This window comes from Haliotis cracherodii, unplaced genomic scaffold (genome assembly GCF_022045235.1).
Source record: "Haliotis cracherodii isolate W230 unplaced genomic scaffold, xgHalCrac1.p SCAF_18, whole genome shotgun sequence".
Classification (NCBI taxonomy): Eukaryota; Metazoa; Mollusca; class Gastropoda; order Lepetellida; family Haliotidae; genus Haliotis; species Haliotis cracherodii.
The window spans coordinates 25,671,580-25,694,861 of NW_027266273.1; the positions used below are offsets into that span (position 1 = coordinate 25,671,580).

The window sequence follows — 23,282 nt, forward strand, 5'->3', positions numbered from 1 at the left end:
AAAATGATTTGGTAAACATCTTCAACTTGGAGATCGCTTGATGCAAGCATGGCGTGTCAAAATAATGTCCGCTTTGATCAGTCCAGTGTGTGTGGCAGCCATTTTGAACGTGGACTAATCGTGTTACTTAGCCTATCATTGTGAGCGACGCTCACGTCAATGCACCCCTCAAGATACAAATCCAACAAGCGATTGTCGTGCCCACCCATAATAAAGGAAAGGTCAATAAGGGGATGGTGGCTTCAGCTTGTAAACAACGCTGTACATTTGCAATATCCCCACATTAAAAGAGGAGAGAAGACAGAAGCAAGAAGTGGTTACCTCCCTTTGATGCAAGTGCTTGGAGTTCTATTTTTATTATTTGGAATGTTGACCCTGGCAATGCAGGGCGTATTAAATTAGTCTATAGACTCATTGTGATGTTCCTCTCCACGGAAATCTTTAGTAAAAGGCGAAAGATTTATCCGAATGGATGAAGAGAAACCAGAGTTAATGTTACAGATACCTGTCTGCACCTCAGTCACCTTATCATTTCAGCACGTGCAGGTGCGAAGACATGACTCGTGTCATTTAAATCATCTGTTCAATATAAGCTTTTTATGTGACATAAACAGTGATAAAACAATTGTAAAAATGATTTGGTAAACATCTTCAACTCGGAGATCGCTTGATGCAAGCATGGCGTGTCAAAATAATGTCGGCTTTGATCAATCCAGTGTGTGTGGAAGCCATTTTGAACGTGGACTAATCGTGTTACTTAGCCTATCATTGTGAGCGACGCTCACGTCAATGCACCCCTCAAGATACAAATCCAACAAGCGATTCTCGTGCGCACCCATAATAAAGAAAAGGTCAATAAGGGGATGGTGGCTTCAGCTTGTAAACAACGCTGTACATTTGCAATATCCCCACATTAAAAGAGGAGAGAAGACAGAAGCAAGAAGTGGTTACCTCCCTTTGATGCAAGTGCTTGGAGTTCTATTTTTATTATTTGGAATGTTGACCCTGGCAATGCAGGGCGTAATAAATTAGTCTATAGACTCATTGTGATGTTCCTCTCCACGGAAATCTTTAGTAAAAGGCGAAAGATTTATCCGAATGGATGAAGAGAAACCAGAGTTAATGTTACATATACCTGTCTGCACCCCAGTCACCTTATCATTTCAGCACGTGCAGGTGCGAAGACATGACTCGTGTCATTTAAATCATCTGTTCAATATAAGCTTTTTATGTGACATAAACAGTGATAAAACAATTGTAAAAATGATTTGGTAAACATCTTCAACTTGGAGATCGCTTGATGCAAGCATGGCGTGTCAAAATAATGTCGGCTTTGATCAATCCAGTGTGTGTGGAAGCCATTTTGAACGTGGACTAATCGTGTTACTTAGCCTATCATTGTGAGCGACGCTCACGTCAATGCACCCCTCAAGATACAAATCCAAAAAGCGATTCTCGTGCCCACCCATAATAAAGGAAAGGTCAATGAGGGGATGGTGGCTTCAGCTTGTAAACAACGCTGTACATTTGCAATATCCCCACATTAAAAGAGGAGAGAAGACAGAAGCAAGAAGTGGTTACCTCCCTTTGATGCAAGTGCTTGGAGTTCTATTTTTATTATTTGGAATGTTGACCCTGGCAATGCAGGGCGTAATAAATTAGTCTATAGACTCATTGTGATGTTCCTCTCCACGGAAATCTTTAGTAAAAGGCGAAAGATTTATCCGAATGGATGAAGAGAAACCAGAGTTAATGTTACATATACCTGTCTGCACCCCAGTCACCTTATCATTTCAGCACGTGCAGGTGCGAAGACATGACTCGTGTCATTTAAATCATCTGTTCAATATAAGCTTTTTATGTGACATAAACAGTGATAAAACAATTGTAAAAATGATTTGGTAAACATCTTCAACTTGGAGATCGCTTGATGCAAGCATGGCGTGTCAAAATAATGTCGGCTTTGATCAATCCAGTGTGTGTGGCAGCCATTTTGAACGTGGACTAATCGTGTTACTTAGCCTATCATTGTGAGCGACGCTCACGTCAATGCACCCCTCAAGATACAAATCCAAAAAGCGATTCTCGTGCCCACCCATAATAAAGGAAAGGTCAATGAGGGGATGGTGGCTTCAGCTTGTAAAAAACGCTGTACATTTGCAATATCCCCACATTAAAAGAGGAGAGAAGACAGAAGCAAGAAGTGGTTACCTCCCTTTGATGCAAGTGCTTGGAGTTCTATTTTTATTATTTGGAATGTTGACCCTGGCAATGCAGGGCGTAATAAATTAGTCTATAGACTCATTGTGATGTTCCTCTCCACGGAAATCTTTAGTAAAAGGCGAAAGATTTATCCGAATGGATGAAGAGAAACCAGAGTTAATGTTACAGATACCTGTCTGCACCCCAGTCACCTTATCATTTCAGCACGTGCAGGTGCGAAGACATGACTCGTGTCATTTAAATCATCTGTTCAATATAAGCTTTTTATGTGACATAAACAGTGATAAAACAATTGTAAAAATGATTTGGTAAACATCTTCAACTCGGAGATCGCTTGATGCAAGCATGGCGTGTCAAAATAATGTCGGCTTTGATCAATCCAGTGTGTGTGGAAGCCATTTTGAACGTGGACTAATCGTGTTACTTAGCCTATCATTGTGAGCGACGCTCACGTCAATGCACCCCTCAAGATACAAATCCAACAAGCGATTCTCGTGCGCACCCATAATAAAGAAAAGGTCAATAAGGGGATGGTGGCTTCAGCTTGTAAACAACGCTGTACATTTGCAATATCCCCACATTAAAAGAGGAGAGAAGACAGAAGCAAGAAGTGGTTACCTCCCTTTGATGCAAGTGCTTGGAGTTCTATTTTTATTATTTGGAATGTTGACCCTGGCAATGCAGGGCGTAATAAATTAGTCTATAGACTCATTGTGATGTTCCTCTCCACGGAAATCTTTAGTAAAAGTCGAAAGATTTATCCGAATGGATGAAGAGAAACTAGAGTTAATGTTACAGGTACCTGTCTGCACCCCAGTCACCTTATCATTTCAGCACGTGCAGGTGCGAAGACATGACTCGTGTCATTTAAATCATCTGTTTAATATAAGCTTTTTATGTGACATAAAAAGTGATAAAACTATTGTAAAAATGATTTGGTAAACATCTTCAACTTGGAGATCGCTTGATGCAAGCATGGCGTGTCAAAATAATGTCCGCTTTGATCAGTCCAGTGTGTGTGGCAGCCATTTTGAACGTGGACTAATCGTGTTACTTAGCCTATCATTGTGAGCGACGCTCACGTCAATGCACCCCTCAAGATACAAATCCAACAAGCGATTGTCGTGCCCACCCATAATAAAGGAAAGGTCAATAAGGGGATGGTGGCTTCAGCTTGTAAACAACGCTGTACATTTGCAATATCCCCACATTAAAAGAGGAGAGAAGACAGAAGCAAGAAGTGGTTACCTCCCTTTGATGCAAGTGCTTGGAGTTCTATTTTTATTATTTGGAATGTTGACCCTGGCAATGCAGGGCGTAATAAATTAGTCTATAGACTCATTGTGATGTTCCTCTCCACGGAAATCTTTAGTAAAAGGCGAAAGATTTATCCGAATGGATGAAGAGAAACCAGAGTTAATGTTACAGATACCTGTCTGCACCTCAGTCACCTTATCATTTCAGCACGTGCAGGTGCGAAGACATGACTCGTGTCATTTAAATCATCTGTTCAATATAAGCTTTTTATGTGACATAAACAGTGATAAAACAATTGTAAAAATGATTTGGTAAACATCTTCAACTCGGAGATCGCTTGATGCAAGCATGGCGTGTCAAAATAATGTCGGCTTTGATCAATCCAGTGTGTGTGGAAGCCATTTTGAACGTGGACTAATCGTGTTACTTAGCCTATCATTGTGAGCGACGCTCACGTCAATGCACCCCTCAAGATACAAATCCAACAAGCGATTCTCGTGCGCACCCATAATAAAGAAAAGGTCAATAAGGGGATGGTGGCTTCAGCTTGTAAACAACGCTGTACATTTGCAATATCCCCACATTAAAAGAGGAGAGAAGACAGAAGCAAGAAGTGGTTACCTCCCTTTGATGCAAGTGCTTGGAGTTCTATTTTTATTATTTGGAATGTTGACCCTGGCAATGCAGGGCGTAATAAATTAGTCTATAGACTCATTGTGATGTTCCTCTCCACGGAAATCTTTAGTAAAAGGCGAAAGATTTATCCGAATGGATGAAGAGAAACCAGAGTTAATGTTACATATACCTGTCTGCACCCCAGTCACCTTATCATTTCAGCACGTGCAGGTGCGAAGACATGACTCGTGTCATTTAAATCATCTGTTCAATATAAGCTTTTTATGTGACATAAACAGTGATAAAACAATTGTAAAAATGATTTGGTAAACATCTTCAACTCGGAGATCGCTTGATGCAAGCATGGCGTGTCAAAATAATGTCGGCTTTGATCAATCCAGTGTGTGTGGAAGCCATTTTGAACGTGGACTAATCGTGTTACTTAGCCTATCATTGTGAGCGACGCTCACGTCAATGCACCCCTCAAGATACAAATCCAAAAAGCGATTCTCGTGCCCACCCATAATAAAGGAAAGGTCAATGAGGGGATGGTGGCTTCAGCTTGTAAACAACGCTGTACATTTGCAATATCCCCACATTAAAAGAGGAGAGAAGACAGAAGCAAGAAGTGGTTACCTCCCTTTGATGCAAGTGCTTGGAGTTCTATTTTTATTATTTGGAATGTTGACCCTGGCAATGCAGGGCGTAATAAATTAGTCTATAGACTCATTGTGATGTTCCTCTCCACGGAAATCTTTAGTAAAAGGCGAAAGATTTATCCGAATGGATGAAGAGAAACCAGAGTTAATGTTACATATACCTGTCTGCACCCCAGTCACCTTATCATTTCAGCACGTGCAGGTGCGAAGACATGACTCGTGTCATTTAAATCATCTGTTCAATATAAGCTTTTTATGTGACATAAACAGTGATAAAACAATTGTAAAAATGATTTGGTAAACATCTTCAACTTGGAGATCGCTTGATGCAAGCATGGCGTGTCAAAATAATGTCGGCTTTGATCAATCCAGTGTGTGTGGCAGCCATTTTGAACGTGGACTAATCGTGTTACTTAGCCTATCATTGTGAGCGACGCTCACGTCAATGCACCCCTCAAGATACAAATCCAAAAAGCGATTCTCGTGCCCACCCATAATAAAGGAAAGGTCAATGAGGGGATGGTGGCTTCAGCTTGTAAAAAACGCTGTACATTTGCAATATCCCCACATTAAAAGAGGAGAGAAGACAGAAGCAAGAAGTGGTTACCTCCCTTTGATGCAAGTGCTTGGAGTTCTATTTTTATTATTTGGAATGTTGACCCTGGCAATGCAGGGCGTAATAAATTAGTCTATAGACTCATTGTGATGTTCCTCTCCACGGAAATCTTTAGTAAAAGGCGAAAGATTTATCCGAATGGATGAAGAGAAACCAGAGTTAATGTTACAGATACCTGTCTGCACCCCAGTCACCTTATCATTTCAGCACGTGCAGGTGCGAAGACATGACTCGTGTCATTTAAATCATCTGTTCAATATAAGCTTTTTATGTGACATAAACAGTGATAAAACAATTGTAAAAATGATTTGGTAAACATCTTCAACTCGGAGATCGCTTGATGCAAGCATGGCGTGTCAAAATAATGTCGGCTTTGATCAATCCAGTGTGTGTGGAAGCCATTTTGAACGTGGACTAATCGTGTTACTTAGCCTATCATTGTGAGCGACGCTCACGTCAATGCACCCCTCAAGATACAAATCCAACAAGCGATTCTCGTGCGCACCCATAATAAAGAAAAGGTCAATAAGGGGATGGTGGCTTCAGCTTGTAAACAACGCTGTACATTTGCAATATCCCCACATTAAAAGAGGAGAGAAGACAGAAGCAAGAAGTGGTTACCTCCCTTTGATGCAAGTGCTTGGAGTTCTATTTTTATTATTTGGAATGTTGACCCTGGCAATGCAGGGCGTAATAAATTAGTCTATAGACTCATTGTGATGTTCCTCTCCACGGAAATCTTTAGTAAAAGGCGAAAGATTTATCCGAATGGATGAAGAGAAACCAGAGTTAATGTTACAGATACCTGTCTGCACCCCAGTCACCTTATCATTTCAGCACGTGCAGGTGCAAAGACATGACTCGTGTCATTTAAATCATCTGTTCAATATAAGCTTTTTATGTGACATAAACAGTGATAAAACTATTGTAAAAATGATTTGGTAAACATCTTCAACACGGAGATCGCTTGATGCAAGCATGGCGTGTCAAAATAATGTCCGCTTTGATCAGTCCAGTGTGTGTGGCAGCCATTTTGAACGTGGACTAATCGTGTTACTTAGCCTATCATTGTGAGCGACGCTCACGTCAATGCACCCCTCAAGATACAAATCCAACAAGCGATTGTCGTGCCCACCCATAATAAAGGAAAGGTCAATAAGGGGATGGTGGCTTCAGCTTGTAAACAACGCTGTACATTTGCAATATCCCCACATTAAAAGAGGAGAGAAGACAGAAGCAAGAAGTGGTTACCTCCCTTTGATGCAAGTGCTTGGAGTTCTATTTTTATTATTTGGAATGTTGACCCTGGCAATGCAGGGCGTATTAAATTAGTCTATAGACTCATTGTGATGTTCCTCTCCACGGAAATCTTTAGTAAAAGGCGAAAGATTTATCCGAATGGATGAAGAGAAACCAGAGTTAATGTTACAGATACCTGTCTGCACCTCAGTCACCTTATCATTTCAGCACCTGCAGGTGCGAAGACATGACTCGTGTCATTTAAATCATCTGTTCAATATAAGCTTTTTATGTGACATAAACAGTGATAAAACAATTGTAAAAATGATTTGGTAAACATCTTCAACTCGGAGATCGCTTGATGCAAGCATGGCGTGTCAAAATAATGTCGGCTTTGATCAATCCAGTGTGTGTGGAAGCCATTTTGAACGTGGACTAATCGTGTTACTTAGCCTATCATTGTGAGCGACGCTCACGTCAATGCACCCCTCAAGATACAAATCCAACAAGCGATTCTCGTGCGCACCCATAATAAAGAAAAGGTCAATAAGGGGATGGTGGCTTCAGCTTGTAAACAACGCTGTACATTTGCAATATCCCCACATTAAAAGAGGAGAGAAGACAGAAGCAAGAAGTGGTTACCTCCCTTTGATGCAAGTGCTTGGAGTTCTATTTTTATTATTTGGAATGTTGACCCTGGCAATGCAGGGCGTAATAAATTAGTCTATAGACTCATTGTGATGTTCCTCTCCACGGAAATCTTTAGTAAAAGGCGAAAGATTTATCCGAATGGATGAAGAGAAACCAGAGTTAATGTTACATATACCTGTCTGCACCCCAGTCACCTTATCATTTCAGCACGTGCAGGTGCGAAGACATGACTCGTGTCATTTAAATCATCTGTTCAATATAAGCTTTTTATGTGACATAAACAGTGATAAAACAATTGTAAAAATGATTTGGTAAACATCTTCAACTCGGAGATCGCTTGATGCAAGCATGGCGTGTCAAAATAATGTCGGCTTTGATCAATCCAGTGTGTGTGGAAGCCATTTTGAACGTGGACTAATCGTGTTACTTAGCCTATCATTGTGAGCGACGCTCACGTCAATGCACCCCTCAAGATACAAATCCAAAAAGCGATTCTCGTGCCCACCCATAATAAAGGAAAGGTCAATGAGGGGATGGTGGCTTCAGCTTGTAAACAACGCTGTACATTTGCAATATCCCCACATTAAAAGAGGAGAGAAGACAGAAGCAAGAAGTGGTTACCTCCCTTTGATGCAAGTGCTTGGAGTTCTATTTTTATTATTTGGAATGTTGACCCTGGCAATGCAGGGCGTAATAAATTAGTCTATAGACTCATTGTGATGTTCCTCTCCACGGAAATCTTTAGTAAAAGGCGAAAGATTTATCCGAATGGATGAAGAGAAACCAGAGTTAATGTTACATATACCTGTCTGCACCCCAGTCACCTTATCATTTCAGCACGTGCAGGTGCGAAGACATGACTCGTGTCATTTAAATCATCTGTTCAATATAAGCTTTTTATGTGACATAAACAGTGATAAAACAATTGTAAAAATGATTTGGTAAACATCTTCAACTTGGAGATCGCTTGATGCAAGCATGGCGTGTCAAAATAATGTCGGCTTTGATCAATCCAGTGTGTGTGGCAGCCATTTTGAACGTGGACTAATCGTGTTACTTAGCCTATCATTGTGAGCGACGCTCACGTCAATGCACCCCTCAAGATACAAATCCAAAAAGCGATTCTCGTGCCCACCCATAATAAAGGAAAGGTCAATGAGGGGATGGTGGCTTCAGCTTGTAAAAAACGCTGTACATTTGCAATATCCCCACATTAAAAGAGGAGAGAAGACAGAAGCAAGAAGTGGTTACCTCCCTTTGATGCAAGTGCTTGGAGTTCTATTTTTATTATTTGGAATGTTGACCCTGGCAATGCAGGGCGTAATAAATTAGTCTATAGACTCATTGTGATGTTCCTCTCCACGGAAATCTTTAGTAAAAGGCGAAAGATTTATCCGAATGGATGAAGAGAAACCAGAGTTAATGTTACAGATACCTGTCTGCACCCCAGTCACCTTATCATTTCAGCACGTGCAGGTGCGAAGACATGACTCGTGTCATTTAAATCATCTGTTCAATATAAGCTTTTTATGTGACATAAACAGTGATAAAACAATTGTAAAAATGATTTGGTAAACATCTTCAACTCGGAGATCGCTTGATGCAAGCATGGCGTGTCAAAATAATGTCGGCTTTGATCAATCCAGTGTGTGTGGAAGCCATTTTGAACGTGGACTAATCGTGTTACTTAGCCTATCATTGTGAGCGACGCTCACGTCAATGCACCCCTCAAGATACAAATCCAACAAGCGATTCTCGTGCGCACCCATAATAAAGAAAAGGTCAATAAGGGGATGGTGGCTTCAGCTTGTAAACAACGCTGTACATTTGCAATATCCCCACATTAAAAGAGGAGAGAAGACAGAAGCAAGAAGTGGTTACCTCCCTTTGATGCAAGTGCTTGGAGTTCTATTTTTATTATTTGGAATGTTGACCCTGGCAATGCAGGGCGTAATAAATTAGTCTATAGACTCATTGTGATGTTCCTCTCCACGGAAATCTTTAGTAAAAGGCGAAAGATTTATCCGAATGGATGAAGAGAAACCAGAGTTAATGTTACATATACCTGTCTGCACCCCAGTCACCTTATCATTTCAGCACGTGCAGGTGCGAAGACATGACTCGTGTCATTTAAATCATCTGTTCAATATAAGCTTTTTATGTGACATAAACAGTGATAAAACAATTGTAAAAATGATTTGGTAAACATCTTCAACTCGGAGATCGCTTGATGCAAGCATGGCGTGTCAAAATAATGTCGGCTTTGATCAATCCAGTGTGTGTGGAAGCCATTTTGAACGTGGACTAATCGTGTTACTTAGCCTATCATTGTGAGCGACGCTCACGTCAATGCACCCCTCAAGATACAAATCCAAAAAGCGATTCTCGTGCCCACCCATAATAAAGGAAAGGTCAATGAGGGGATGGTGGCTTCAGCTTGTAAACAACGCTGTACATTTGCAATATCCCCACATTAAAAGAGGAGAGAAGACAGAAGCAAGAAGTGGTTACCTCCCTTTGATGCAAGTGCTTGGAGTTCTATTTTTATTATTTGGAATGTTGACCCTGGCAATGCAGGGCGTAATAAATTAGTCTATAGACTCATTGTGATGTTCCTCTCCACGGAAATCTTTAGTAAAAGGCGAAAGATTTATCCGAATGGATGAAGAGAAACCAGAGTTAATGTTACATATACCTGTCTGCACCCCAGTCACCTTATCATTTCAGCACGTGCAGGTGCGAAGACATGACTCGTGTCATTTAAATCATCTGTTCAATATAAGCTTTTTATGTGACATAAACAGTGATAAAACAATTGTAAAAATGATTTGGTAAACATCTTCAACTTGGAGATCGCTTGATGCAAGCATGGCGTGTCAAAATAATGTCGGCTTTGATCAATCCAGTGTGTGTGGCAGCCATTTTGAACGTGGACTAATCGTGTTACTTAGCCTATCATTGTGAGCGACGCTCACGTCAATGCACCCCTCAAGATACAAATCCAAAAAGCGATTCTCGTGCCCACCCATAATAAAGGAAAGGTCAATGAGGGGATGGTGGCTTCAGCTTGTAAAAAACGCTGTACATTTGCAATATCCCCACATTAAAAGAGGAGAGAAGACAGAAGCAAGAAGTGGTTACCTCCCTTTGATGCAAGTGCTTGGAGTTCTATTTTTATTATTTGGAATGTTGACCCTGGCAATGCAGGGCGTAATAAATTAGTCTATAGACTCATTGTGATGTTCCTCTCCACGGAAATCTTTAGTAAAAGGCGAAAGATTTATCCGAATGGATGAAGAGAAACCAGAGTTAATGTTACAGATACCTGTCTGCACCTCAGTCACCTTATCATTTCAGCACGTGCAGGTGCGAAGACATGACTCGTGTCATTTAAATCATCTGTTCAATATAAGCTTTTTATGTGACATAAACAGTGATAAAACAATTGTAAAAATGATTTGGTAAACATCTTCAACTCGGAGATCGCTTGATGCAAGCATGGCGTGTCAAAATAATGTCGGCTTTGATCAATCCAGTGTGTGTGGAAGCCATTTTGAACGTGGACTAATCGTGTTACTTAGCCTATCATTGTGAGCGACGCTCACGTCAATGCACCCCTCAAGATACAAATCCAACAAGCGATTCTCGTGCGCACCCATAATAAAGAAAAGGTCAATAAGGGGATGGTGGCTTCAGCTTGTAAACAACGCTGTACATTTGCAATATCCCCACATTAAAAGAGGAGAGAAGACAGAAGCAAGAAGTGGTTACCTCCCTTTGATGCAAGTGCTTGGAGTTCTATTTTTATTATTTGGAATGTTGACCCTGGCAATGCAGGGCGTAATAAATTAGTCTATAGACTCATTGTGATGTTCCTCTCCACGGAAATCTTTAGTAAAAGGCGAAAGATTTATCCGAATGGATGAAGAGAAACCAGAGTTAATGTTACATATACCTGTCTGCACCCCAGTCACCTTATCATTTCAGCACGTGCAGGTGCGAAGACATGACTCGTGTCATTTAAATCATCTGTTCAATATAAGCTTTTTATGTGACATAAACAGTGATAAAACAATTGTAAAAATGATTTGGTAAACATCTTCAACTCGGAGATCGCTTGATGCAAGCATGGCGTGTCAAAATAATGTCGGCTTTGATCAATCCAGTGTGTGTGGAAGCCATTTTGAACGTGGACTAATCGTGTTACTTAGCCTATCATTGTGAGCGACGCTCACGTCAATGCACCCCTCAAGATACAAATCCAACAAGCGATTCTCGTGCGCACCCATAATAAAGAAAAGGTCAATAAGGGGATGGTGGCTTCAGCTTGTAAACAACGCTGTACATTTGCAATATCCCCACATTAAAAGAGGAGAGAAGACAGAAGCAAGCATTCGTCACCACTCGCCCCTTTCCGTAACCTGCAAGAAGACTCGTCCCCCTATCGATGAATGTTATGTGCGAAAATACGACAAACCAATCAGAATGCGCGTATGATTTGAAGTACTTCGTCAAAGAATCCCTGAGAAATAATTTTTAAATTTACATATGTCTTGCATCTAAAAATATAGCCAAGACACAGTTAAATGTTTTTAGTCATACTGTATAATTCTGCACGTCCCGATGTGCTTTCAATTGTATCTGAAATATGTATAATATATGGGGAAATATATGTGAACCATTACGCAACGAAATGACAATTGTTTTAGGTATGCCCGTTTGCGCCAAGACGGAACCCGGTCGCAAAATGGCCACGAGAGGGGCACGAGTCGCTATTCGGCTTGTCCCGGAATAACACGAGTTGGTCACGAATGAGAAGCAAGAAGTGGTTACCTCCCTTTGATGCAAGTGCTTGGAGTTCTATTTTTATTATTTGGAATGTTGACCCTGGCAATGCAGGGCGTAATAAATTAGTCTATAGACTCATTGTGATGTTCCTCTCCACGGAAATCTTTAGTAAAAGGCGAAAGATTTATCCGAATGGATGAAGAGAAACCAGAGTTAATGTTACATATACCTGTCTGCACCCCAGTCACCTTATCATTTCAGCACGTGCAGGTGCGAAGACATGACTCGTGTCATTTAAATCATCTGTTCAATATAAGCTTTTTATGTGACATAAACAGTGATAAAACAATTGTAAAAATGATTTGGTAAACATCTTCAACTCGGAGATCGCTTGATGCAAGCATGGCGTGTCAAAATAATGTCGGCTTTGATCAATCCAGTGTGTGTGGAAGCCATTTTGAACGTGGACTAATCGTGTTACTTAGCCTATCATTGTGAGCGACGCTCACGTCAATGCACCCCTCAAGATACAAATCCAACAAGCGATTCTCGTGTGCACCCATAATAAAGGAAAGGTCAATGAGGGGATGGTGGCTTCAGCTTGTAAACAACGCTGTACATTTGCAATATCCCCACATTAAAAGAGGAGAGAAGACAGAAGCAAGAAGTGGTTACCTCCCTTTGATGCAAGTGCTTGGAGTTCTATTTTTATTATTTGGAATGTTGACCCTGGCAATGCAGGGCGTAATAAATTAGTCTATAGACTCATTGTGATGTTCCTCTCCACGGAAATCTTTAGTAAAAGGCGAAAGATTTATCCGAATGGATGAAGAGAAACCAGAGTTACTGTTACATATACCTGTCTGCACCCCAGTCACCTTATCATTTCAGCACGTGCAGGTGCGAAGACATGACTCGTGTCATTTAAATCATCTGTTCAATATAAGCTTTTTATGTGACATAAACAGTGATAAAACAATTGTAAAAATGATTTGGTAAACATCTTCAACTCGGAGATCGCTTGATGCAAGCATGGCGTGTCAAAATAATGTCGGCTTTGATCAATCCTGTGTGTGTGGCAGCCATTTTGAACGTGGACTAATCGTGTTACTTAGCCTATCATTGTGAGCGACGCTCACGTCAATGCACCCCTCAAGATACAAATCCAACAAGCGATTCTCGTGCGCACCCATAATAAAGGAAAGGTCAATGAGGGGATGGTGGCTTCAGCTTGTAAACAACGCTGTACATTTGCAATATCCCCACATTAAAAGAGGAGAGAAGACAGAAGCAAGAAGTGGTTACCTCCCTTTGATGCAAGTGCTTGGAGTTCTATTTTTATTATTTGGAATGTTGACCCTGGCAATGCAGGGCGTAATAAATTAGTCTATAGACTCATTGTGATGTTCCTCTCCACGGAAATCTTTAGTAAAAGGCGAAAGATTTATCCGAATGGATGAAAAGAAACCAGAGTTAATGTTACAGATACCTGTCTGCACCCCAGTCACCTTATCATTTCAGCACGTGCAGGTGCGAAGACATGACTCGTGTCATTTAACTCATCTGTTCAATATAAGCTTTTTATGTGACATAAACAGTGATAAAACTATTGTAAAAATGATTTGGTAAACATCTTCAACTCGGAGATCGCTTGATGCAAGTGTAGCAGGGCGTGGAGTCATCCCACAGATGACATCCTTACCTTGTCAGCTTGCTGACGTGGTTAACCTCTTTGGTCATGTGGTCAAGGCGTCCGACCTCTGATCAGAAGGTCCGTGGTTCGAATCCCATCACGGGACTCGGAAATTTTATGGCCGCTACATTGGCGGCTAACGTGGGGCTGAGCACGTTCATATCAAATTTGAGCAAAATAAGCCTCAGTACCCTACTAGGCGGCCCGGGACGTGCCTTCTGTTGACGGGGGAGTATGTAGCAGGGCGTGGAGTCATCCCACAGATGACATCCTTACCTTGTCAGCTTGCTGACGGGGTTAACCTCTTTGGTCATGTGGACAAGGCGTCCGACCTCTGATCAGAAGGTCCGTGGTTCGAATCCCATCACGGGACTCGGAAATTTTATGGCCGCTACATTGGCGCCCAACGTGGGGCTGAGCACGTTCATATCAAATTTGAGCAAAATAAGACTCAGTACCCTACTATGCGGCCCGGGACGTGCCTTCTGTTGACGGGGGAGTATGTAGCAGGGCGTGGAGTCATCCCACAGATGACATCCTTACCTTGTCAGCTTGCTGACGGGGTTAACCTCTTTGGTAATGTGGTCAAGGCGTCCGACCTCTGATCAGAAGGTCCATGGTTCAAATCCCATCACGGGACTCGGAAATTTTATGGCTGCTACACAAGCATGGCGTGTCAAAATAATGTCAGCTTTGATCAATCCAGTGTGTGTGGCAGCCATTTTGAACGTGGACTAATCGTGTTACTTTGCCTATCATTGTGAGCGACGCTCACGTCAATGCACCCCTCAAGATACAAATCCAACAAGCGATTCTCGTGTGCACCCATAATAAAGGAAAGGTCAATGAGGGGATGGTGGCTTCAGCTTGTAAACAACGCTGTACATTTGCAATATCCCCACATTAAAAGAGGAGAGAAGACAGAAGCAAGAAGTGGTTACCTCCCTTTGATGCAAGTGCTTGGAGTTCTATTTTTATTATTTGGAATGTTGACCCTGGCAATGCAGGGCGTAATAAATTAGTCTATAGACTCATTGTGATGTTCCTCTCCACGGAAATCTTTAGTAAAAGGCGAAAGATTTATCCGAATGGATGAAGAGAAACCAGAGTTAATGTTACATATACCTGTCTGCACCCCAGTCACCTTATCATTTCAGCACGTGCAGGTGCGAAGACATGACTCGTGTCATTTAAATCATCTGTTCAATATAAGCTTTTTATGTGACATAAACAGTGATAAAACAATTGTAAAAATGATTTGGTAAACATCTTCAACTCGGAGATCGCTTGATGCAAGCATGGCGTGTCAAAATAATGTCGGCTTTGATCAATCCAGTGTGTGTGGAAGCCATTTTGAACGTGGACTAATCGTGTTACTTAGCCTATCATTGTGAGCGACGCTCACGTCAATGCACCCCTCAAGATACAAATCCAACAAGCGATTCTCGTGTGCACCCATAATAAAGGAAAGGTCAATGAGGGGATGGTGGCTTCAGCTTGTAAACAACGCTGTACATTTGCAATATCCCCACATTAAAAGAGGAGAGAAGACAGAAGCAAGAAGTGGTTACCTCCCTTTGATGCAAGTGCTTGGAGTTCTATTTTTATTATTTGGAATGTTGACCCTGGCAATGCAGGGCGTAATAAATTAGTCTATAGACTCATTGTGATGTTCCTCTCCACGGAAATCTTTAGTAAAAGGCGAAAGATTTATCCGAATGGATGAAGAGAAACCAGAGTTAATGTTACATATACCTCTCTGCACCCCAGTCACCTTATCATTTCAGCACGTGCAGGTGCGAAGACATGACTCGTGTCATTTAAATCATCTGTTCAATATAAGCTTTTTATGTGACATAAACAGTGATAAAACAATTGTAAAAATGATTTGGTAAACATCTTCAACTCGGAGATCGCTTGATGCAAGCATGGCGTGTCAAAATAATGTCGGCTTTGATCAATCCAGTGTGTGTGGAAGCCATTTTGAACGTGGACTAATCGTGTTACTTAGCCTATCATTGTGAGCGACGCTCACGTCAATGCACCCCTCAAGATACAAATCCAACAAGCGATTCTCGTGCGCACCCATAATAAAGAAAAGGTCAATAAGGGGATGGTGGCTTCAGCTTGTAAACAACGCTGTATATTTGCAATATCCCCACATTAAAAGAGGAGAGAAGACAGAAGCAAGAAGTGGTTACCTCCCTTTGATGCAAGTGCTTGGAGTTCTATTTTTATTATTTGGAATGTTGACCCTGGCAATGCAGGGCGTAATAAATTAGTCTATAGACTCATTGTGATGTTCCTCTCACGGAAATCTTTAGTAAAAGGCGAAAGATTTATCCGAATGGATGAAGAGAAACCAGAGTTAATGTTACATATACCTGTCTGCACCCAAGTCACCTTATCATTTCAGCACGTGCAGGTGCGAAGACATGACTCGTGTCATTTAAATCATCTGTTCAATATAAGCTTTTTATGTGACATAAACAGTGATAAAACAATTGTAAAAATGATTTGGTAAACATCTTCAACTCGGAGATCGCTTGATGCAAGCATGGCGTGTCAAAATAATGTCGGCTTTGATCAATCCAGTGTGTGTGGAAGCCATTTTGAACGTGGACTAATCGTGTTACTTAGCCTATCATTGTGAGCGACGCTCACGTCAATGCACCCCTCAATATACAAATCCAACAAGCGATTGTCGTGCGCACCCATAATAAAGAAAAGGTCAATAAGGGGATGGTGGCTTCAGCTTGTAAACAACGCTGTACATTTGCAATATCCCCACATTAAAAGAGGAGAGAAGACAGAAGCAAGCATTCGTCACCACTCGCCCCTTTCCGTAACCTGCAAGAAGACTCGTCCCCCTATCGATGAATGTTATGTGCGAAAATACGACAAACCAATCAGAATGCGCGTATGATTTGAAGTACTTCGTCAAAGAATCCCTGAGAAATAATTTTTAAATTTACATATGTCTTGCATCTAAAAATATAGCCAAGACACAGTTAAATGTTTTTAGTCATACTGTATAATTCTGCACGTCCCGATGTGCTTTCAATTGTATCTGAAATATGTATAATATATGGGGAAATATATGTGAACCATTACGCAACGAAGTGACAATTGTTTTAGGTATGCCCGTTTGCGCTAAGACGGAACCCGGTCGCAAAATGGCCACGAGAGGGGCACGAGTCGCTATTCGGCTTGTCCCGGAATAACACGAGTTGGTCACGAATGAGAAGCAAGAAGTGGTTACCTCCCTTTGATGCAAGTGCTTGGAGTTCTATTTTTATTATTTGGAATGTTGACCCTGGCAATGCAGGGCGTAATTAATTAGTCTATAGACTCATTGTGATGTTCCTCTCCACGGAAATCTTTAGTAAAAGGCGAAAGATTTATCCGAATGGATGAAGAGAAACCAGAGTTAATGTTACATATACCTGTCTGCACCCCAGTCACCTTATCATTTCAGCACGTGCAGGTGCGAAGACATGACTCGTGTCATTTAAATCATCTGTTCAATATAAGCTTTTTATGTGACATAAAAAGTGATAAAACAATTGTAAAAATGATTTGGTAAACATCTTCAACTCGGAGATCGCTTGATGCAAGCATGGCGTGTCAAAATAATGTCGGCTTTGATCAATCCAGTGTGTGTGGCAGCCATTTTGAACGTGGACTAATCGTGTTACTTAGCCTATCATTGTGAGCGACGCTCACGTCAATGCACCCCTCAAGATACAAATCCAACAAGCGATTCTCGTGTGCACCCATAATAAAGGAAAGGTCAATGAGGGGATGGTGGCTTCAGCTTGTAAACAACGCTGTACATTTGCAATATCCCCACATTAAAAGAGGAGAGAAGACAGAAGCAAGAAGTGGTTACTTCCCTTTGATGCAAGTGCTTGGATTTCTATTTTTATTTTTTGGAATGTTGACCCTGGCAATGCAGGGCGTAATAAATTAGTCTATAGACTCATTGTGATGTTCCTCTCCACGGAAATCTTTAGTAAAAGGCGAAAGATTTATCCGAATGGATGAAGAGAAACCAGAGTTAATGTTACAGATACCTCTCTGCACCCCAGTCACCTTATCATTTCAGCACGTGCAGGTGCGAAGACATGACTCGTGTCATTTAAATCATCTGTTCAATATAAGCTTTTTATGTGACATAAACAGTGATAAAACTATTGTAAAAATGATTTGGTAAACATCTTCAACTCGGAGATCGCTTGATGCAAGCATGGCGTGTCAAAATAATGTCAGCTTTGATCAATCCAGTGTGTGTGGCAGCCATTTTGAACGTGGACTAATCGTGTTACTTAGCCTATCATTGTGAGCGACGCTCACGTCAATGCACCCCTCAAGATACAAATCCAACAAGCGATTCTCGTGTGCACCCATAATAAAGGAAAGGTCAATAAGGGGATGGTGGCTTCAGCTTGTAAACAACGCTGTACATTTGCAATATCCCCACATTAAAAGAGGAGAGAAGACAGAAGCAAGAAGTGGTTAACTCCCTTTGATGCAAGTGCTTGGAGTTCTATTTTTATTATTTGGAATGTTGACCCTGGCAATGCAGGGCGTAATAAATTAGTCAATAGACTCATTGTGATGTTCCTCTCCACGGAAATCTTTAGTAAAAGGCGAAAGATTTATCCGAATGGATGAAGAGAAACCAGAGTTAATGTTACATATACCTGTCTGCACCCCAGTCACCTTATCATTTCAGCACGTGCAGGTGCGAAGACATGACTCGTGTCATTTAAATCATCTGTTCAATATAAGCTTTTTATGTGACATAAACAGTGATAAAACAATTGTAAAAATGATTTGGTAAACATCTTCAACTTGGAGATCGCTTGATGCAAGCATGGCGTGTCAAAATAATGTCGGCTTTGATCAATCCAGTGTGTGTGGAAGCCATTTTGAACGTGGACTAATCGTGTTACTTAGCCTATCATTGTGAGCGACGCTCACGTCAATGCACCCCTCAAGATACAAATCCAACAAGCGATTGTCGTGCCCACCCATAATAAAGAAAAGGTCAATGAGGGGATGGTGGCTTCAGCTTGTAAACAACGCTGTACATTTGCAATATCCCCACATTAAAAGAGGAGAGAAGACAGAAGCAAGAATTGGTTACCTCCCTTTGATGCAAGTGCTTGGAGTTCTATTTTTATTATTTGGAATGTTGACCCTGGCAATGCAGGGCGTAATAAATTAGTCTATAGACTCATTGTGATGTTCCTCTCCACGGAAATCTTTAGTAAAAGGCGAAAGATTTATCCGAATGGATGAAGAGAAACCAGAGTTAATGTTACAGATACCTCTCTGCACCCCAGTCACCTTATCATTTCAGCACGTGCAGGTGCGAAGACATGACTCGTGTCATTTAAATCATCTGTTCAATATAAGCTTTTTATGTGACATAAACAGTGATAAAACTATTGTAAAAATGATTTGGTAAACATCTTCAACTCGGAGATCGCTTGATGCAAGCATGGCGTGTCAAAATAATGTCGGCTTTGATCAATCCAGTGAGTGTGGAAGCCATTTTGAACGTGGACTAATCATGTTACTTAGCCTATCATTGTGAGCGACGCTCACGTCAATGCACCCCTCAAGATACAAATCCAACAAGCGATTCTCGTGTGCACCCATAATAAAGGAAAGGTCAATGAGGGGATGGTGGCTTCAGCTTGTAAACAACGCTGTACACTTGCAATATCCCCACATTAAAAGAGGAGAGAAGACAGAAGCAAGAAGTGGTTACCTCCCTTTGATGCAAGTGCTTGGAGTTCTATTTTTATTATTTGGAATGTTGACCCTGGCAATGCAGGGCGTAATAAATTAGTCTATAGACTCATTGTGACGTTCCTCTCCACGGAAATCTTAAGGAAAAGGCGAAAGATTTATCCGAATGGATGAAGAGAAACCAGAGTTAATGTTACAGATACCTGTCTGCACCCCAGTCACCTTATCATTTCAGCACGTGCAGGTGCAAAGACATGACTCGTGTCATTTAAATCATCTGTTCAATATAAGCTTTTTATGTGACATAAACAGTGATAAAACTATTGTAAAAATGATTTGGTAAACATCTTCAACTCGGAGATCGCTTGATGCAAGCATGGCGTGTCAAAATAATGTCCGCTTTGATCAATCCAGTGTGTGTGGCAGCCATTTTGAACGTGGACTAATCGTGTTACTTAGCCTATCATTGTGAGCGACGCTCACGTCAATGCACCCCTCAAGATACAAATCCAACAAGCGATTCTCGTGCCCACCCATAATAAAGGAAAGGTCAATGAGGGGATGGTGGCTTCAGCTTGTAAACAACGCTGTACATTTGCAATATCCCCACATTAAAAGAGGAGAGAAGACAGAAGCAAGAAGTGGTTACCTCCCTTTGATGCAAGTGCTTGGAGTTCTATTTTTATTATTTGGAATGTTGACCCTGGCAATGCAGGGCGTAATAAATTAGTCTATAGACTCATTGTGATGTTCCTCTCCACGGAAATCTTTAGTAAAAGTCGAAAGATTTATCCGAATGGATGAAGAGAAACCAGAGTTAATGTTACAGATACTTCTCTGCACCCCAGTCACCTTATCATTTCAGCACGTGCAGGTGCGAAGACATGACTCGTGTCATTTAAATCATCTGTTCAATATAAGCTTTTTATGTGACATAAACAGTGATAAAACTATTGTAAAAATGATTTGGTAAACATCTTCAACTCGGAGATCGCTTGATGCAAGCATGGCGTGTCAAAATAATGTCAGCTTTGATCAATCCAGTGTGTGTGGAAGCCATTTTGAACGTGGACTAATCGTGTTACTTAGCCTATCATTGTGAGCGACGCTCACGTCAATGCACCCCTCAAGATACAAATCCAACAAGCGATTCTCGTGTGCACCCATAATAAAGGAAAGGTCAATAAGGGGATGGTGGCTTCAGCTTGTAAACAACGCTGTACATTTGCAATATCCCCACATTAAAAGAGGAGAGAAGACAGAAGCAAGAAGTGGTTAACTCCCTTTGATGCAAGTGCTTGGAGTTCTATTTTTATTATTTGGAATGTTGACCCTGGCAATGCAGGGCGTAATAAATTAGTCTATAGACTCATTGTGATGTTCCTCTCCACGGAAATCTTTAGTAAAAGGCGAAAGATTTATCCGAATGGATGAAGAGAAACCAGAGTTAATGTTACATATACCTGTCTGCACCCCAGTCACCTTATCATTTCAGCACGTGCAGGTGCGAAGACATGACTCGTTATTTAAATCATCTGTTCAATATAAGCTTTTTATGTGACATAAACAGTGATAAAACAATTGTAAAAATGATTTGGTAAACATCTTCAACTTGGAGATCGCTTGATGCAAGCATGGCGTGTCAAAATAATGTCGGCTTTGATCAATCCAGTGTGTGTGGCAGCCATTTTGAACGTGGACTAATCGTGTTACTTAGCCTATCATTGTGAGCGACGCTCACGTCAATGCACCCCTCAAGATACAAATCCAACAAGCGATTGTCGTGCCCACCCATAATAAAGAAAAGGTCAATGAGGGGATGGTGGCTTCAGCTTGTAAACAACGCTGTACATTTGCAATATCCCCACATTAAAAGAGGAGAGAAGACAGAAGCAAGAATTGGTTACCTCCCTTTGATGCAAGTGCTTGGAGTTCTATTTTTATTATTTGGAATGTTGACCCTGGCAATGCAGGGCGTAATAAATTAGTCTATAGACTCATTGTGATGTTCCTCTCCACGGAAATCTTTAGTAAAAGGCGAAAGATTTATCCGAATGGATGAAGAGAAACCAGAGTTAATGTTACAGATACCTGTCTGCACCCCAGTCACCTTATCATTTCAGCACGTGCAGGTGCGAAGACATGACTCGTGTCATTTAAATCATCTGTTCAATATAAGCTTTTTATGTGACATAAACAGTGATAAAACTATTGTAAAAATGATTTGGTAAACATCTTCAACTCGGAGATCGCTTGATGCAAGCATGGCGTGTCAAAATAATGTCGGCTTTGATCAATCCAGTGAGTGTGGAAGCCATTTTGAACGTGGACTAATCATGTTACTTAGCCTATCATTGTGAGCGACGCTCACGTCAATGCACCCCTCAAGATACAAATCCAACAAGCGATTCTCGTGTGCACCCATAATAAAGGAAAGGTCAATGAGGGGATGGTGGCTTCAGCTTGTAAACAACGCTGTACACTTGCAATATCCCCACATTAAAAGAGGAGAGAAGACAGAAGCAAGAAGTGGTTACCTCCCTTTGATGCAAGTGCTTGGAGTTCTATTTTTATTATTTGGAATGTTGACCCTGGCAATGCAGGGCGTAATAAATTAGTCTATAGACTCATTGTGATGTTCCTCTCCAAGGAAATCTTTAGTAAAAGGCGAAAGATTTATCCGAATGGATGAAGAGAAACCAGAGTTAATGTTACAGATACCTGTCTGCACCCCAGTCACCTTATCATTTCAGCACGTGCAGGTGCAAAGACATGACTCGTGTCATTTAAATCATCTGTTCAATATAAGCTTTTTATGTGACATAAACAGTGATAAAACTATTTGTAAAAATGATTTGGTAAACATCTTCAACTCGGAGATCGCTTGATGCAAGCATGGCGTGTCAAAATAATGTCCGCTTTGATCAATCCAGTGTGTGTGGCAGCCATTTTGAACGTGGACTAATCGTGTTACTTAGCCTATCATTGTGAGCGACGCTCACGTCAATGCACCCCTCAAGATACAAATCCAACAAGCGATTCTCGTGCCCACCCATAATAAAGGAAAGGTCAATGAGGGGATGGTGGCTTCAGCTTGTAAACAACGCTGTACATTTGCAATATCCCCACATTAAAAGAGGAGAGAAGACAGAAGCAAGAAGTGGTTACCTCCCTTTGATGCAAGTGCTTGGATTTCTATTTTTATTATTTGGAATGTTGACCCTGGCAATGCAGGGCGTAATAAATTAGTCTATAGACTCATTGTGATGTTCCTCTCCACGGAAATCTTTAGTAAAAGGCGAAAGATTTATCCGAATGGATGAAGAGAAACCAGAGTTAATGTTACAGATACCTGTCTGCACCCCAGTCACCTTATCATTTCAGCACGTGCAGGTGCGAAGACATGACTCGTGTCATTTAAATCATCTGTTCAATATAAGCTTTTTATGTGACATAAACAGTGATAAAACAATTGTAAAAATGATTTGGTAAACATCTTCAACTCGGAGATCGCTTGATGCAAGCATGGCGTGTCAAAATAATGTCAGCTTTGATCAATCCAGTGTGTGTGGAAGCCATTTTGAACGTGGACTAATCGTGTTACTTAGCCTATCATTGTGAGCGACGCTCACGTCAATGCACCCCTCAAGATACAAATCCAACAAGCGATTGTCGTGCCCACCCATAATAAAGAAAAGGTCAATAAGGGGATGGTGGCTTCAGCTTGTAAACAACGCTGTACATTTGCAATATCCCCACATTAAAAGAGGAGAGAAGA

The 23,282-nt window shown here is 41.2% G+C and overlaps 34 non-coding genes across 34 annotated transcripts; all 34 read right to left on the reverse strand.

Moving 5' to 3' along the window:
* Window positions 1–371: 371 nt before the first annotated feature.
* LOC139466445 (U5 spliceosomal RNA) lies at window positions 372–492 on the reverse strand. The gene has a single exon (XR_011653486.1). It is a non-coding gene; the product is annotated as a U5 spliceosomal RNA (small nuclear RNA).
* Window positions 493–1,001: 509 nt separating this feature from the next.
* Window positions 1,002–1,122, reverse strand: LOC139466386 (U5 spliceosomal RNA). The gene has a single exon (XR_011653430.1). It is a non-coding gene; the product is annotated as a U5 spliceosomal RNA (small nuclear RNA).
* Window positions 1,123–1,631: 509 nt separating this feature from the next.
* Window positions 1,632–1,752, reverse strand: LOC139466387 (U5 spliceosomal RNA). Its single transcript, XR_011653431.1, has one exon. It is a non-coding gene; the product is annotated as a U5 spliceosomal RNA (small nuclear RNA).
* Window positions 1,753–2,261: 509 nt separating this feature from the next.
* Window positions 2,262–2,382, reverse strand: LOC139466388 (U5 spliceosomal RNA). The gene has a single exon (XR_011653432.1). It is a non-coding gene; the product is annotated as a U5 spliceosomal RNA (small nuclear RNA).
* A 509-nt stretch (window positions 2,383–2,891) lies between these two features.
* LOC139466538 (U5 spliceosomal RNA) lies at window positions 2,892–3,012 on the reverse strand. Its single transcript, XR_011653577.1, has one exon. It is a non-coding gene; the product is annotated as a U5 spliceosomal RNA (small nuclear RNA).
* Window positions 3,013–3,521: 509 nt separating this feature from the next.
* LOC139466390 (U5 spliceosomal RNA) lies at window positions 3,522–3,642 on the reverse strand. The gene has a single exon (XR_011653433.1). It is a non-coding gene; the product is annotated as a U5 spliceosomal RNA (small nuclear RNA).
* A 509-nt stretch (window positions 3,643–4,151) lies between these two features.
* Window positions 4,152–4,272, reverse strand: LOC139466391 (U5 spliceosomal RNA). The gene has a single exon (XR_011653434.1). It is a non-coding gene; the product is annotated as a U5 spliceosomal RNA (small nuclear RNA).
* A 509-nt stretch (window positions 4,273–4,781) lies between these two features.
* On the reverse strand, window positions 4,782–4,902 carry LOC139466393 (U5 spliceosomal RNA). The gene has a single exon (XR_011653436.1). It is a non-coding gene; the product is annotated as a U5 spliceosomal RNA (small nuclear RNA).
* A 509-nt stretch (window positions 4,903–5,411) lies between these two features.
* On the reverse strand, window positions 5,412–5,532 carry LOC139466394 (U5 spliceosomal RNA). The gene has a single exon (XR_011653437.1). It is a non-coding gene; the product is annotated as a U5 spliceosomal RNA (small nuclear RNA).
* Window positions 5,533–6,041: 509 nt separating this feature from the next.
* On the reverse strand, window positions 6,042–6,162 carry LOC139466395 (U5 spliceosomal RNA). Its single transcript, XR_011653438.1, has one exon. It is a non-coding gene; the product is annotated as a U5 spliceosomal RNA (small nuclear RNA).
* Window positions 6,163–6,671: 509 nt separating this feature from the next.
* Window positions 6,672–6,792, reverse strand: LOC139466446 (U5 spliceosomal RNA). The gene has a single exon (XR_011653487.1). It is a non-coding gene; the product is annotated as a U5 spliceosomal RNA (small nuclear RNA).
* A 509-nt stretch (window positions 6,793–7,301) lies between these two features.
* Window positions 7,302–7,422, reverse strand: LOC139466396 (U5 spliceosomal RNA). The gene has a single exon (XR_011653439.1). It is a non-coding gene; the product is annotated as a U5 spliceosomal RNA (small nuclear RNA).
* Window positions 7,423–7,931: 509 nt separating this feature from the next.
* On the reverse strand, window positions 7,932–8,052 carry LOC139466397 (U5 spliceosomal RNA). The gene has a single exon (XR_011653440.1). It is a non-coding gene; the product is annotated as a U5 spliceosomal RNA (small nuclear RNA).
* A 509-nt stretch (window positions 8,053–8,561) lies between these two features.
* LOC139466398 (U5 spliceosomal RNA) lies at window positions 8,562–8,682 on the reverse strand. The gene has a single exon (XR_011653441.1). It is a non-coding gene; the product is annotated as a U5 spliceosomal RNA (small nuclear RNA).
* A 509-nt stretch (window positions 8,683–9,191) lies between these two features.
* Window positions 9,192–9,312, reverse strand: LOC139466399 (U5 spliceosomal RNA). Its single transcript, XR_011653442.1, has one exon. It is a non-coding gene; the product is annotated as a U5 spliceosomal RNA (small nuclear RNA).
* A 509-nt stretch (window positions 9,313–9,821) lies between these two features.
* LOC139466400 (U5 spliceosomal RNA) lies at window positions 9,822–9,942 on the reverse strand. Its single transcript, XR_011653443.1, has one exon. It is a non-coding gene; the product is annotated as a U5 spliceosomal RNA (small nuclear RNA).
* Window positions 9,943–10,451: 509 nt separating this feature from the next.
* Window positions 10,452–10,572, reverse strand: LOC139466401 (U5 spliceosomal RNA). Its single transcript, XR_011653444.1, has one exon. It is a non-coding gene; the product is annotated as a U5 spliceosomal RNA (small nuclear RNA).
* A 509-nt stretch (window positions 10,573–11,081) lies between these two features.
* On the reverse strand, window positions 11,082–11,202 carry LOC139466402 (U5 spliceosomal RNA). Its single transcript, XR_011653445.1, has one exon. It is a non-coding gene; the product is annotated as a U5 spliceosomal RNA (small nuclear RNA).
* Window positions 11,203–12,143: 941 nt separating this feature from the next.
* On the reverse strand, window positions 12,144–12,264 carry LOC139466404 (U5 spliceosomal RNA). Its single transcript, XR_011653447.1, has one exon. It is a non-coding gene; the product is annotated as a U5 spliceosomal RNA (small nuclear RNA).
* Window positions 12,265–12,773: 509 nt separating this feature from the next.
* Window positions 12,774–12,894, reverse strand: LOC139466405 (U5 spliceosomal RNA). Its single transcript, XR_011653448.1, has one exon. It is a non-coding gene; the product is annotated as a U5 spliceosomal RNA (small nuclear RNA).
* Window positions 12,895–13,403: 509 nt separating this feature from the next.
* Window positions 13,404–13,524, reverse strand: LOC139466454 (U5 spliceosomal RNA). The gene has a single exon (XR_011653495.1). It is a non-coding gene; the product is annotated as a U5 spliceosomal RNA (small nuclear RNA).
* Window positions 13,525–14,732: 1,208 nt separating this feature from the next.
* LOC139466406 (U5 spliceosomal RNA) lies at window positions 14,733–14,853 on the reverse strand. Its single transcript, XR_011653449.1, has one exon. It is a non-coding gene; the product is annotated as a U5 spliceosomal RNA (small nuclear RNA).
* Window positions 14,854–15,362: 509 nt separating this feature from the next.
* Window positions 15,363–15,483, reverse strand: LOC139466407 (U5 spliceosomal RNA). Its single transcript, XR_011653450.1, has one exon. It is a non-coding gene; the product is annotated as a U5 spliceosomal RNA (small nuclear RNA).
* A 509-nt stretch (window positions 15,484–15,992) lies between these two features.
* On the reverse strand, window positions 15,993–16,112 carry LOC139466542 (U5 spliceosomal RNA). The gene has a single exon (XR_011653580.1). It is a non-coding gene; the product is annotated as a U5 spliceosomal RNA (small nuclear RNA).
* Window positions 16,113–17,054: 942 nt separating this feature from the next.
* On the reverse strand, window positions 17,055–17,174 carry LOC139466502 (U5 spliceosomal RNA). Its single transcript, XR_011653542.1, has one exon. It is a non-coding gene; the product is annotated as a U5 spliceosomal RNA (small nuclear RNA).
* A 509-nt stretch (window positions 17,175–17,683) lies between these two features.
* LOC139466408 (U5 spliceosomal RNA) lies at window positions 17,684–17,804 on the reverse strand. Its single transcript, XR_011653451.1, has one exon. It is a non-coding gene; the product is annotated as a U5 spliceosomal RNA (small nuclear RNA).
* Window positions 17,805–18,313: 509 nt separating this feature from the next.
* Window positions 18,314–18,434, reverse strand: LOC139466440 (U5 spliceosomal RNA). Its single transcript, XR_011653482.1, has one exon. It is a non-coding gene; the product is annotated as a U5 spliceosomal RNA (small nuclear RNA).
* Window positions 18,435–18,943: 509 nt separating this feature from the next.
* On the reverse strand, window positions 18,944–19,064 carry LOC139466409 (U5 spliceosomal RNA). The gene has a single exon (XR_011653452.1). It is a non-coding gene; the product is annotated as a U5 spliceosomal RNA (small nuclear RNA).
* Window positions 19,065–19,573: 509 nt separating this feature from the next.
* On the reverse strand, window positions 19,574–19,694 carry LOC139466556 (U5 spliceosomal RNA). The gene has a single exon (XR_011653593.1). It is a non-coding gene; the product is annotated as a U5 spliceosomal RNA (small nuclear RNA).
* A 509-nt stretch (window positions 19,695–20,203) lies between these two features.
* Window positions 20,204–20,324, reverse strand: LOC139466513 (U5 spliceosomal RNA). Its single transcript, XR_011653552.1, has one exon. It is a non-coding gene; the product is annotated as a U5 spliceosomal RNA (small nuclear RNA).
* Window positions 20,325–20,833: 509 nt separating this feature from the next.
* LOC139466410 (U5 spliceosomal RNA) lies at window positions 20,834–20,954 on the reverse strand. Its single transcript, XR_011653453.1, has one exon. It is a non-coding gene; the product is annotated as a U5 spliceosomal RNA (small nuclear RNA).
* Window positions 20,955–21,461: 507 nt separating this feature from the next.
* Window positions 21,462–21,582, reverse strand: LOC139466411 (U5 spliceosomal RNA). Its single transcript, XR_011653454.1, has one exon. It is a non-coding gene; the product is annotated as a U5 spliceosomal RNA (small nuclear RNA).
* Window positions 21,583–22,091: 509 nt separating this feature from the next.
* Window positions 22,092–22,212, reverse strand: LOC139466507 (U5 spliceosomal RNA). Its single transcript, XR_011653547.1, has one exon. It is a non-coding gene; the product is annotated as a U5 spliceosomal RNA (small nuclear RNA).
* A 510-nt stretch (window positions 22,213–22,722) lies between these two features.
* LOC139466412 (U5 spliceosomal RNA) lies at window positions 22,723–22,843 on the reverse strand. The gene has a single exon (XR_011653455.1). It is a non-coding gene; the product is annotated as a U5 spliceosomal RNA (small nuclear RNA).
* Between the last annotated feature and the right edge of the window lie 439 nt (window positions 22,844–23,282).